Consider the following 15,241-nt stretch of genomic DNA (forward strand, 5'->3'; position numbering starts at 1 on the left):
GAGTATACCAAATTAATTTGTTAACAAGCTCGTCAGGAATGCATAATAACCAATTGTTGCTGCCAGGGTGAGAGCGGCGAAACAGAATGTTATTGCGTACAGTATAATGGTTTCTAATGGTAACGTTTTTCCTATCTTGCCAAAGGTGTTTAATTTCTTTCCATACGTTGTCTTTGCTCTGCTCTCGTGTTATGTCTCGTAATGACGACGAAATGAAATATTCAAATGCAACTTGTTGAATATACATGACGCTAAAATTTACTCGGCAAAAGTTGGTTGCGATGTCTTGCTGATTGTTGCTGAGAGAACGGGATAGTGCGTCTGCTACAATATTTTGTGTACCGGGAATGTGAACAACTGTAAAATTAAATTCCTGTAAATAGAGCTTCCATCTGCTTAACCTGTCATGTGTAATTTAGCTGAAAGTAAAAACTGTATAGCTCTATGATCTGTATACACGGTAGTATGACTTCCATAAAGAAAATGCCTAAATCTGGTAAATGCTCACACAACACATAATATTTCAAGCTCTGTAACAGAATAAATGCGTTCAGCAGGTGACAGAATGCGACTTGCAAAAGCGATGTTTTTAATTACTATAGTACCGTCTTCTTAAATTTCCTGAAAAATGTGTACGCCTAGAGCGGTGTTAGAACTGTCGGTGGCAATTGAAAAATTTCTGGTAGGATCTGGGTGTAATAAAAGTGGTGCATTCAACAAGGCATGTTTCAGATTAACAAATTCAGAGTGTGCTTGGCTATCCCAGGACCAAATAGAGTTTTTACCCGTCAACTGGCATAATCTACGGGTGTCTAAAGCAATGAATAAATTTATTGAAAAAGTTAATTAACCCCATAAAGCTGTGTAGTTGTTTCTTCGTCGTTGGAGCAGTAACGTCACGTAAAGCTTTAAGTTTTTCCGGGTCAGGCGCAATGCCTTCTGCTGAAATTACATGTCCAAGAAACTTCATAGAAGTTTTGCCGAAGTGTGATTTGCTAAGATTAACTGTGAGTCCTTGTGCACGAAAAGTTTGCAACAGTTGATAGTTGTTCAAGAATCAAATTGTGTTCAGACCAGTTAGCTTCTGCGATAAGGATGTCGTCTACATACGTTGTGACTCTGTCTTTTAAGTTCTGTCGGAAGTATAGTATTCAAACCGCGAATAAATGCTGCTGAAGAAATTTTTAGACCGAACGGTAATTTTCAAAATTGATAACAATCACCAAAACAGAGAAAAGCTGTGTACTTTCTGCAGTTCGGATGGAGCTGAATTTGCCAAAATCCCGATTTTAAATCTAATGTGGAATAAATAGCAGTACCATGAAATTTCTGTAGGAGTTCTTCTAGTGTCTGTGGGCGATCTGTTTCATTAATAATAATGTCATTGATGTGACGCGAATCAAGTACGATGCGAAGTGAACCATCCTTTTTTTTTAACAATATGGAGCGGGTTTATGTACGGACTAACTGCCGGTTCAATAATTCCTTGGTCAAGCATAGCTTGCAATTCTTTCTTAACTTGTTCTCTGTGAATATAAGGAATGGGATAATGTTTGGCTTTAAATGTGTCGTGCTGTTTAACTTGAAATTCATACATAAAACGGGACATAGTACCAGGGATGTTGTCAAAAACTGGAGCTTGCTGTAAAAGAATTTTGCATAGTTGAGTACGTTCGTCATCTATATTTGCGTTGCTCTGTTTTACTTTATCAAGAATCGTTTGCATAACGTCATAGTCGGCTTCGTTTGGTATATTGCAGTTGTGTACATACGTATCTGTGAATAACATGGAATGACAGTCTATGTTACGTGATGCAGAAATGACCTCTGTCCGATGAATTGCTTGTTCTTCTGCAGATAAAGCGTGCTGAAATTCTAATGCCAGTTGTACTTTTTCATCCTTTAACATTAAATACGAATTCTGAACGTCAATAATTGCGTCATGTTGTACCAAAAAATTCGTACCTAAAATAACGTCTGTTGTCAATAAGCGAATAATCCAAAAATTTGAGTGGAACGTATGACCTGCAATACAAAATGATGTGTCTGTAATTTTACATCTACTCCTTTACCAGATACTGTTCCTTTTCCTTTAGTTTTGCCTAATGGTATCATAGTAGGATAGGTATTTTCTTTGTTACAATCGTTGAAAGTTTCTTCATTTATAATTGACATAGGTGATCCAGACTCCGATTACTGCTGAAAATGTGGATGATCCAGTCTTTACTTCAAAAACAGGGTGGGAAATGGTTTTTTGAATAACTGGTTTTTCATGAAAAGTGTGTCTCGGACGTCGCCAAGAGTAATAACATTTTCATGAACAAGATTCTGTGTATCAAAAGTATTGCTTACGTTGCTGGAAGATGCAACCTGCACTGTATCTAGTCAAATTCTTTCTGGCGTGCTGTTATTTGCAGGAGGATGCTGTGGCATTTCGACTATTTGTACTTTTCTGTTACTTTGTCCTGACGTATTAGGTTTGGGATGATATCGACTGTCTGGTTCATTCATGATAATCTGTTGCTGTGGATGACTCTGCTGCTGATAAGACCTACTGTTATTAAATGTACGCAGAAAACTTGAAACGTCCCCTTTTAACAATTTATACAGGACTGTGCTTAACCTGACACACAATATTTTTGTTAGCGCAACGCAATCTGACTTTCAAAATTCCCTACAAAAGAATGGCCCTGACTAACATTAAACTATACCTTTCACAAATCACTTACCTCACAAAAATCTTCGCTGCTCAAGCTACTGCAATACAGCGAGCGCCACTACTGCCAGCTAAATAAAAGATTCAAACTATGGAAGGCACTAACTACTGATAGGGATAGTTAGCAAATGAAAGATATTAATAGAGAACAAACAATGTATTTACCTTGATATCATCATATATAAATATAGCAGTTCATGACAAATTTCTAAACTCCGCCATCTCTCTCCCCACATCCACCACTGCTGGCGGCTCACCTCCAACTGCGCAACGCTACGCGCTGTTCACAGCCAGCTGCCGCTGCCCAACACTACAATGGCAGACAACAATGCAAACTAGCCACAGACTGCACACAGCACAGCCAGTGATTTTCATATTGAGCGCTACGTAACGTTGCCAATAAGAAAACGTAAACAGCCTACTTACATAGAGAAAACATAAACAGCCTACTTACAAAGAGAAAACATAAACAGCCTACTTACATAGCCCCCATGCTCCCCACAAAAATTTTTACAAATTGGTTTGGGCAGTGCCCAATACAGATTTGAAAAAAATTTTTCATAATTACAATAACAAAGATATCAAATGCACACACTTATTGATACAACGCTGGTCAAAAGCTAAAATTTTGTCACAGTCCATAAAGACAGTCCTGATTCATCACAGTAAAATAGCAGTGTTTTTCTCAAAGTCTAAGCAGTAAAAGAAAATGCACACAGAAGTAGTGGATTTCCATGCAGTCTTGAAGAAGTAGTGTTGTCCTTCCAACGGAAAGACAGTGCTGGCTCTTGACATGCTGACAGGTAATGGGCCACAATGGAGCAAACCCACAGCAGAGTCATTCGAAGTTTTGAAGAGTATTGGTAGGTAAGTCATCACAGAGCGGACCCACTGTAGTCCTGGTAGAGAGTATGGTATTGGTGGGCCACCAGAGGTGCAGACCCACTGCAGTCCTTGTAGAAATAATGGTACTGATGGATCATCAAAGATGTAGACCCACTGTAGTCCTTGAAGAGATGGCCAGCAGCCATCTGTTGTGACTGTGCAGGTGCACAATCACCATTGAAGAGTCTTGCGGATAATATAGCAAGTCCATAAACCACCACTTGTGCACTCACAAAGTTTTTGAAATTGTCCTTAGAACCAGCAATGCTGTTATCCAGTCCCTTGCTGAGTTATTAACACACGTGCAAACACTAACAGTCCCTACTTCTCATATATTGTCCACATACTATGACCAACAGAAACGTGTGCAGTGAAATGTAACTAACAAGTTAATAATGTCATGAACTGGTGACAATTACAATTTTATAACATAAGAATACAATTACAAAGGTACAAAATACATAATTAAAAACATAATAATACAGATAACATTTGTAGTACAGGCTTTACAAAAGAATAGAAATAAACATATACATGAGTGTTACAAAAATAGTGACATAAGTACATACATAAAATAATGAGAATAGTTTTCGAAACATTAATTTCACACATGAACATTGAAACAGAACAGAATTGTAAACAACTTTACAAAGAAAATAACATATTATTAATGCAACTTATATTTGAGGATAACAGTATTCCTCCTCATAGTGAATATAGCTTAGTATTAGAAGAGAAAAAAATTCTATGAAACAGTACACAGAGACAGGAAGAAAACAAATACTCAAGGGTACACAAACACATAGTGGGATAACACCAATAGGAAAGGACAGGGTTCGTTTTCAGTGAAACATTTGGTACTGCAGTCCAACCCAAAACTTCATATATCTTTCCTCTTATTTCATCCTTTGTTTCCACCAAAAAAAATTCTATCTAAGCATGCTTTCTGTATTTATATGTTCACACATTTCTTACCTCAACATTTATTTCCAAGAAAATCCTACCTAAACCTGTTTTCTCAATGCATTTCTTCCAATTCATCGCAACTCATTCTCTTAGAGGCTACCCCCTCTTAAGCTAACTTAAATCTACTGAGCTCAGATGCTAAACTAAGGGACGAGGCAATGCAGCATCACATAACAATTAATATAAACAGCAATTACCAAAAAATTGGAAAATTGCAAAGCAAGCTACCGTAAATCTAAATTAACAGATAAAATGCAAAATTACAACTAATATGAGCCAATGTGCAGCAACATGAAAAATCAATGAGTAGTAAAATTGGCTTAGCAGAGTAACACAAATTAAAGTTCAGTAGCACTATGCCTGGCAAACAGCAGCTTATATCTAAACATGACATAGCTCAAGAAGAAAAAATATTACAGTAAAAACAACAATGCAGATAAGGGAAATGTATATTCACATCTTAATGTCTATGTAATTAAAGTGGTGCACCACAAGAAGTTATTCTACCAAAAAGTTACCAATTACTTGAAAAGAAAATTATGAATGCAGTTACTAGTTCCTTCTTATTGTTCTTTCCTTTCCAAGTGCTCCTTTTTTAAAGAATGTGGATCATAAAATAATTATTTAATAGATCTGTTGACAGAAAGTGTTCACATTAGCAAATGCATTTCATTTTATAAAAGCAATGCTGCAACACAGCTGGAAACCAGATATAAAGTGAAATAAGCAATTACGCAAACCAAAGCATAAAAACATCATTCAATAGTCATGTGGCATTTCGTAAGTCAGTAGCTCTCAACTCTCATAGAAAGACACTTGTCATTATCAGGTTTGCAGATGTACGAATATTTCCCATCAATTCATAAGCATTTCAGCAATTAGCACAAAGTGCGAGTAATCATATGTTTTCAAGTAACGAGGGTGTCGCATGAGCGATGAAAGGCACACCCTAATGGCTTGTTCTCCAGGTGTTTTCCTGTGCTCTGAAAGGCACGCGCTAATGGCTTTTTCTCCAGGCGTCTGACACAGCTGGGTGCCCACGACGCATTATGTGTAGGTGGTCCGTTAACTTTCTTACGGAAATATTTACGACAGCAGTTTCCGCTACAGAGACAGTCGCATATAAAGTATTTCACAGGTCAAGAATTTGCGTTACAAATCTGTAGAAACAAAATGCTATTGATATAACAGTGTCCAAAAAAAATTTTCGTCTGCATTGTAATACATTCACGCATTTACGCACATTTCATAACTCTTAAAGTACGATTCTTGGTTTCCAACAACCTTTTCCACAAATCAGAGTCCCTAAACACTACTCATTATTCCTTACCTCATTATACATAAACATATTCGTCGACACTTCTTCAATATTTCATCATGAGAAATACGTAGCATAATAAACATTCCTCAACAACATAATACACATCGTCGTCGTAATAATAACATCATAACACCTCAGTCAAATCTCAAAATCGTCGTAACTTCCTCCAATAATTTCCAAGCCTAAAAAAATTCTCTGCTCATGTCAAAAGTGTCAGCTGCCTCAAACGTACTTTAAAAATCATGAATCCATACCAAATACATCATTCAAAGCTCTCATAGTATCACAATGGTTCCAAAAAAAAATATGAACAGTTTACAAAGTACAGACAAAATACAATTTCGTAAGTGTGAAGTTATCCAACTGTAATTGCGTAAACATCTGTCACTGACGTAGTAAAAAGAATGTTTGTTTCTCTGTCAAATAATCAGATACCTGTGTAATTCTGTGTTAGAGAAATATGGTACCGACGTGTAAAGTTGTATAAGCAAATACCATATTAGCTAGGGTTCCTTGTGGTTGCCACACACATGGCACACAAAGTAAGCGTGTACCCCCCTGAGGATTAATGTAATTATACCCTCAGGTGTTACAGATTACACCAATGGAATGAAATATATCACGGAAAACTTTCTTTGTAATTCAAAAATCTTTAAAAATAAATGTTTTAAGTACAAAATTAATCACTGAAATGCGTGTCCTGTAGCGCTAAATGTGCGTCTTGTTGCAACATAATCTGTGTGGAAGTGTCGTAGTTATCGTCCTCCGAAAGCTAAGTTCTGCAGAAGCCAATGTACTTACCTCATGATAAACAAAAGTGAAATGCTTTGCGTATAGATATCATACTTATTACGCTTATTGCCGTGATGAAGAAAGTACTGTGCTGTAACGTATTGTTGTGCTACAGAAAAGGCTGTCTCCTTGTAGCTATACCATAAAAGTTACTACTAAAACATGTTTTACTTTCCAGAATAATACAGAAAACTGTGCAGATATAAAACAGATACACTGCAAAAGCAACATTGTACATTGTCACTCATTAGTAGCGTCGTGATAAAAATCGTGTAGCTATCACATAAACTAACCACTGTGTCGTCTGGTATCTCACAGAAAGTACTTTAAACCCAGAATGTATTTTCAAGTAAACCAAAATGTTGCATTAAAATCTCATTAGCAGTACCAGTATGTGTCCTAAGTATGTAACCCTGATAGTCGTTACGTAATCGTGCAACTAACAAGCAAGAATGTACAAATACAACACTGTGTCGTCTGTTCACTATAACAATGCATTCGTAATTTCTGTTTAAAAATGTTCCCTAGGTTCTAGACTGGATATTGTACTTCAAACATTGTTGTATGTTAACAGTTTCTTAAGCATACTAGTAACGTGAAGTGAAACGTTTTATACCAAAGACTAAGTTAAAAAGCAGATTATCTTTCAATAAACGGTTTTACATGTGAAATGTGGTGTAAATCTTTACTCTTCCTAGTACGCAGAGTTTGAACTTGAATGCAATTGTCATGCGGTATACGTCGGTAAAGAATACTGGAATATTTCTCAAGGTTAGCGTCAATGTAATTTTTCTCTGAGCCAGCCGGCGCACGTGGGTGCCTGCGGCGCGAGTCATTGTCTGTCTCTTTGTTGGCGCGCGTTGTTATTGGGATTAGGAGACCTAACTTCCACAAATTCGCCTTGCCGAGAGGGCCCAGCTCTGTTTAAAGCTCGCCAGTTCTGATAGAATTCAGGTCTGTCGTTTTGTCGGTAGTTTACACAGTTTCTTTCGTGTCGGTCACGTGGTGGAGAATTTCTCCCTGAATCGTAACTGCGCGCTGGACCGTTGCGTCTAAAGTTATTCTGTCTCCCTTGATAGTATTTATTTTGGTTCCCATATTGTCTGTTTCTCTTATTGTCTCTGTGATAATCATTACCACGGAGAGGTGATCTTTCCCTGTAGTTATTACTACTCTGCCAACGGTTGTCATACGGGTGGTGTCTGTTTTGGTCACGATTTGTGTTGTGATAATAGCCTTGTCGCGTCCAGTTATCATTTCTGTCGTCACGGAATTGTGACGGATGTGACCTGTAGTGATTGTTTTCCTGTTTTCGCATCCCGCGACGGTCAGTGTCAATTTCCAGTTCTTGTAACAGTCCCTGAAAGGCTTCAATGTCGTCTTTGCAACGTCCTGCTAAAATAATATTCCGTAAATGTTCAGGCAATTTGAGTAAGCAAATGCGGATGAGTTCTGAGGGGCTGTATGGGTTTGAAAGATGCTGATTCTTATGCAACATGTCTTCAAAATATTTGACAAGACTGGAAAATTCAGATTGTTCAAAGTGTTTCATCATCATGATGCTATGTTTTACACGGTCTTGTGTAGCTTGAGACCAATATGCTGAGAGGAAGGCATGGTAAAACTCTCCTTCACTGTGGCAATCGTGAATTACCGATCGCATTCTTACAGCTGGTTCATTCTCTAAGTAGCCACACATAAATTCTAACCTGTGCTCCAATGACCAGTTAGGAGGGAAACAATGAGAGAATTGATGGTGCCATGCTTGTGGATGAATGTCGTTGCCAGAATTCTTAAATGTTTTGAATTTACGTGTAGTAATGAACAGCTTATAGTCAAAATCATCATGTCGGCGAGTCGCATATCGGTCATTGTTAGGTCGTGTCGGCCGTTCCATCTCAAAATTCGGTGCACATTCCCAATTTCTTTCACAATTTCCGAAGTGCCCTGTGTTGTTATTTTGTGTCTGTTCCGTATTTGTATGTCCCTCTTCCCGTATTGGGGCGCGAGTGTCCTCTAAAATACGTAATTCTTGTACTACTTGTGCCAACTGATCTTGCACTTCCCGGATTTCTCTTTTGTACTGTGTATTGATTTGATTTTGATTTTGTTTGAATTTTCTAATTTGTTCATACTCTTCTGTGTCAGTGAAGGCTACAGGTGTTGTGTCATTCAGATCATCATCTACCTTTGTAGATAAGTTAGTGAACTGATCTGAAAGTTCGGCTACTTTATCCGATAGTGAAATCATTTCCTCTGTATGTTTTTCTGAACCAAGTTTCAGAGTGTCCATTTGTGTTGCAATCGTCTCTACTGTGACCTTTAAGTTTTCCTGAGTTTTTGCAAGTTGCGTAACCGAATCGGTAGATGCAACTGAGTCAATTTTAGCTTGCAAGGTGTTGTGATTTTCATGAAAAATAGTTTGCAGTTCTTTTATGGCTGCTTCATGATTCTGTAATGCATTTTCATGCCGCGAAAAAATAGGTTGGAAATGCTCACAAATTTGTGATTTTACGTCATTACAGACTTTTTGACATTTCGATTCGATGTTATGTAACTCACTAGTTAAATCTTCACGTGTTTGTTCAAGTGTGGTGTCTAACTTTTGAAGATTTTGTTCCATTGTGTCTAACTTTTTGAGATTTTGTTCCACTGTGTCTAACTGTCGCTGTGTTTGTCTCTGATTTTGTTCCATTTGTTGCATTAATTGCAATAATAATGTATTAGTGTCTGGAATCTGTTCCTCTACTCTTTTCGGCAGTGCATTTGCACCGGCAACATTCACATTTTGACAAGCTGAAAATGTGTCTTGACTTATTTGAGAAAACGGTGAGGATCCAAAACCTGAATCTACAGTATTTGCGAGATTGTTTCCTGTCATTTCGGATTCCTGAGGCGAGCTGTTGCCGAACGATCGTTCGATAATGCGTCCCTCTTCACTAATTGTTTCACTGTCCACGCCATTGTTTGCCGCCCGCTCCATTTCCCTATGCACAGTTACCAAATTACTACTTTGAACATTAGTAAATTCATTACTCGGCGGCGCTGATAAGCTACGCTCGTCATCACTATTATTTCTCAGTTTAGTTTGGAGCCTAGTGTTACGTTTTTCACACGCCATTATTGTCACAGTATTTCACACGACAACACAGAAAAACACAATTTGAAGATCAAAAATAAGAGAACACATTAACATAGCACTCAAATAATATCTAGTTAACTGCAAGCGCAGCTGCGAAATACTTGGTGCAAATCTACATGCATGCCACAACTGTTTTACTATACAACAATGAAAGACTGCAACTACAAAGGAAATTCTCTCTACAATTACGCGCTAGCAATAAACAAAAGCTACACTAAATACACAAACTACAAGAAAAAATCAGAAGATTCCAGTGAGGTATCCTAGGCTAAGGGTCGACATATTAAACGTCCCCTTTGAACAATTTATACAAGACTGTCCTTAACCTGACACACAATATTTTTGTTAGCGCAACGCAATCTGACTTTCAAAATTCCCTACAAAAGAATGGCCCTGACTAACATTAAACTATACCTTTCACAAATCACTTACCTCACAAAAATCTTCGCTGCTCAAGCTACTGCAATACAGCGAGCGCCACTACTGCCAGCTAAATAAAAGATTCAAACTATGGAAGGCACTAACTACTGATAGGGATAGTTAGCAAATGAAAGATATTAATAGAGAACAAACAATGTATTTACCTTGATATCATCATATATAAATATAGCAGTTCATGACAAATTTCTAAACTCCGCCATCTCTCTCCCCACATCCACCACTGCTGGTGGCTCACCTCCAACTGCGCAACGCTACGCGCTGTTCACAGCCAGCTGCCGCTGCCCAACACTACAATGGCAGACAACAATGCAAACTAGCCACAGACTGCACACAGCACAGCCAGTGATTTTCATATTGAGCGCTACGTAACGTTGCCAATAAGAAAACGTAAACAGCCTACTTACATAGAGAAAACATAAACAGCCTACTTACAAACTGTGCGTCTATCGCCTTTGCTATTAAAATAGCGTGGCTGATCGTAATTACTGCATGCTTGTTGGCCTTGGTTATGTCGTGAAAAATTTTTGTTTGTGAACGAATAATCTGTTTGCCGAACTTCCAAAAGCTGTAGCTGAGCTCTAAATGCCGAAATATTTTCTTTCTGCTGTCCTGTTAAAAGTGACACTTAACGATCGTGGTAATTTTGAAAAACATAATTGGATAAGTGCTGACTCACTGTATGGCTCACATAAATATTGGTTTTGTTGTACCATGTGTTCAAAAAATTGCGTGACAGTGGGAAAATTTGAGTTCTCATAATTCGGTAAGCTAATTAACTGATCCTTGATTCCGCGCTGTTTCGTCTTCGACCAATACGCTGACAGAAAAGCAATTTCAATTTTGTGTGTTACGGGCCAAGTTGGTGGAAAAGCAAAGCTAAATTGTTGTATCCAATCCAAAGGGTGAATCTGTCATTTTTAAATACCTTAAATTTCCTAACAGATAGAAAGTGCTTGTAATCAAAATTATCGTCTCTGAATGTCTGAGCGGATTCATGATTGCATGAGAATCTATTTGTCTGTGTCTGTTCGGAATCTAAGTCAAATACTTTCTGTAAATTACCTAAATTATACTGGCTGTGTGTGACATATGTTCATGATGTGGTATATGCTGTGACGTGTCAGAGGCTGAAACATTTTTCATTTCTGTCACTTCTTGCTGTAAAGATGACAATTTTCTACGCAATATATTGTTGGACGAACCTATCTCACTGATTGTCTGCTGTAAATTTTGAAATTCAGGTGTTTGATTGAACGAAATTGGTGACGTATCGTCTGATTTGGTGTCATTGTTATTTTCGATAACGTCAATACGACTGGCCAATTCATCATATTTTTTAGTCAGTGCTTTTACCTGATCGTCATTTTTAGTGTCACAAGCATTAATTTGTTTTTGAATTTTACGTGTGGTTTTGTTTAATTTCTTAATGTTTGCTTTAATGGCATCAGGACCCTGTTTTAATTCTAATTGTTCTAGTCTGTTGATCACTGTCTGAAAGTCTACTGTGTGTGTGTCTGTTTTTCTTTTAAGATCGGAGATTTCATCATGCAATTCAGTGTTCAACTGTTTAATAGTATTGAATTCGTCTGATACTGTCGCAATGCTGGTGTCTACATATGTTTTTGCTTTCGTAAACAACTTACGCTTATCTTCCTGTCTCTGTGCAGTAATTGTTTCCGTGACTTGTTTCTTTACTTTGTTCTGTTCCTGTATTAATTTACGGTAACGCGTTTCACTATTTTGTAAGTGGTGACTAAAACGTTCGTCAATTTGGCTGTTTTGTTGTTCCAATTTCCTGTCGACATTCGCATCCAGTGTGTGTGAAACTTCTGCTGACATTAATTTAGACTCGTCGCGTAACTGCGTTGCGTTTTCGGAACATTGTTTAGCGACTGCACTAATTTCATTTCCAAGTAATTTTGTTCTGTCTGCATCCGTATTACGTAATTCCTGTGCAAAGGATCTAATTTCTTCACTACTGTTCCTAGGACAAGCCTTAATTTCCTCACGTAATTGTTCTTTAGTATCATGACATTGCACGGCAACGGCTGTAATCTGTTCATTAATCTGTTTAAAGTTCTCATTAATTTCTTTGACGAACCTGTCGTGTTTTTCATTAGAATGTTTGAAACTTTCATTAAATTGTTTGTTCGATTTATTAAGGTTGTCTTGTTTTTCATTCGACAGTTTGAGATTTTCATTAAGTTGTTTGTTCGATTCATTAAGTTGTCTGTAATTGTTGTCTTGTTTTTCATTCGACTGTTTGAGACGTTCATTAATTTGTAGCAATACTTCCATAACTTGATTCATGCCAAAATTAGCAACCCTGTTCTCTGTGCTGTGTGATGGTGTATCTGCATTTGTCACGTTTTGTGTAACCATTTGGTCATTGTCTGATTCTTGAAAAGGTCTGCCAATCGATGTGCACTGTTGGTCACTACATCGGAATCAAATAAATCTGACATATTTTGAGTACATTGTTCACCTTCGTTAGAAACATTTATCTGTTCACTGTGTAAATTTTGCAAATCAGGTGTGTCAAACTGGGCAGCGTTCATTGTTTCGGAACTTGCCGCGTCATCAACTGTCGTTAAATTTACAGTGGACATAACTGAATTTGTTTGTTCATCATTTGGATTAAAATCATTATTTAAGTAGGCATTTTCACTCCTTGCGCTTCGCGATGTACTGTTGGCAGTTTTTCGCGGCATTTTCACAAGTCAAAAACAGGCATAAAATCAAACAAAGACAGTGCAAAAATGGAACAAATAGAATAACAACAAAGAGCAATAAATTGCCGATGATCTGTGAAAGAAAGAGTGACAAATTAGTAAATGCGTTGCGCCAGATGCAAATTACATTTAACATTAAGTAAATAAGAGCAGATATATAACTGACTACTTCTCAGAAATTCACAAAAAATACGATCCTGGCCGGTTGTCTACAAGTGTAACCTCCCAACAGTAAAAAATATAAGTATAGCATTCACACTCAGTGTAATCTCCCAACAGTTTCTTATTCCGTAACCTCGCAATAATAACGTGACTAACCTCTCAATAAAATTGTGGCTCACTTATAACCTTTCAATAACTGACTGTGAATTTAAACTGGTACATTTTGGACGTCAGCGGCGCTGCGTCATGGCCCTGAAAGATCATTCTGAATAAATTGAAAATTCTTACCTCAATGAAGTCGCCGGATAACGCGTATATATCTGCTCCTATAAGAAATTTTTCTGGCACAGCCTAGTGCAATGCTGGCCGCAAGATTTGTCATGTATAAAAGGTTCAAATGGCTCTGAGCACCATGGGACTTAACTTCTGAGGTCATCAGCCCCCTAGAACTTAGAACTACTTAAACCTAACTAACCTAAGGACCGTATACAAGGAAACGACTAATTTTTCTTTACGATAATCGGGATGATGACTTGATATAACTATAGTACAAATTTTGTTGTAACAAACTACATATGCGCGCGCGATTGCTTTTACCTGGTATTACATCGCTCAGGCTCCTACTGACACTGATCTTACTGCAGCCAACACTGCTCTCTGGTATTAGATTCTCTAATAGCTTACATATCCATCGAAATTACATCTGCTCAAGTGCGCTAGCAATAAATTCCTTAGTCATGGACCTCTTACAATTTCTTTTATTTTAACTTTGTGGCCTGATACCATTTCTACGTCACGTGTGCGCATCTGCCTGTGATCTGTGTAAACTTCGTTATGTCTGTTACTGTAACTGTTCGAGTATCGTATTCTTTTGAGGGGAGGTTTAGGATCAGCTGATCATTTGCCTATACGAGCTTGGGTAACCACCAAAAACCATACTCAGGCGGGCCGGACAACCAAACCAATGCTTGTTCATACGTGAGCATCCTACGGGAGCCCATCTCACAATTTAGTGCCCTGAACCTTTTCGGTCGTATATGGCAACTACTCTGATTGACAAAGTCGCCATGCTTTCCCCTTATTCAGCATGTGAGGAAAGAAAAACTGTAATGACGTGTTGTCCTATCTACATTACGAGCAGGTCCTTTACTTACTTGAAGCTGCATGTCGGTGTAGCTAGAAGCATTTATCCCAAGACGGCAACTCCATATGGTCGCTAAGAACAACTACAGAACTGCACTATAAGTCGAAATGACTACACAAGAGTCTAAAATTATTCTCTAAAACAATCTGTACATATATACATCACACTGAGGTGACAAAAGTCATAGGATAGCTCTTAATAGCGTGTCGTACCTCCTTTCGCCCGTCGCAGACCAGCAGCTCGACGTGGCATGGAATTAACAAGTTGTTGGAAGTCTCCCGCAGAAAAATTGAGCCATGCTGCCTCTATAGCCGTCCATAATTGCAAAAGTGTTGCCGGTGCAGAATTCGGTGCACGAACTGGCCTCTTGATTACGTCCCATGAATGTTCGATGGGGTTCATGTCGCGCGATCTGGGTGGCCAAATTCTTCCTTCGAACTGTCCAGAATGTTCTTCAAACAAATCACGAATAATTGTAGCTCAGTGACATGGCGCATTGCCGTCCATAAAAATTCCATCGTTTTTAGGAACACGAAGTCCATCAACGGTTGCAAATATTCTACAAGTAGCCGAACATATCCATTTCCAGCCAACGGTAGGTTCACTTCGACCAGAGGACCCTGTCCACTCCATGTCAACAATTTTTTTTTTGGTCATCAGTCTACTGACTGGTTTGATGCGGCCCGCCACGAATTCCTTTCCTGTGCTAACCTCTTCATCTCAGAGTAGCACTTGCAACCTACGTCCTCAATTATTTGCTTGACGTATTCCAATCTCTGTCTTCCTCTACAGTTTTTGCCCTCCACAGCTCCCTCTAATACCATGGAAGTTATTCCCTCATGTCTTAGCAGATGTCCTATCATCCTGTCCCTTCTCCTTATCAGTGTTTTCCACATATTCCTATCCTCTCCGATTCTGCGTAGAACCTCCTCATTCCTTA

The sequence above is a fragment of the Schistocerca piceifrons genome, chromosome 6, assembly GCF_021461385.2.
Source record: "Schistocerca piceifrons isolate TAMUIC-IGC-003096 chromosome 6, iqSchPice1.1, whole genome shotgun sequence".
Classification (NCBI taxonomy): Eukaryota; Metazoa; Arthropoda; class Insecta; order Orthoptera; family Acrididae; genus Schistocerca; species Schistocerca piceifrons.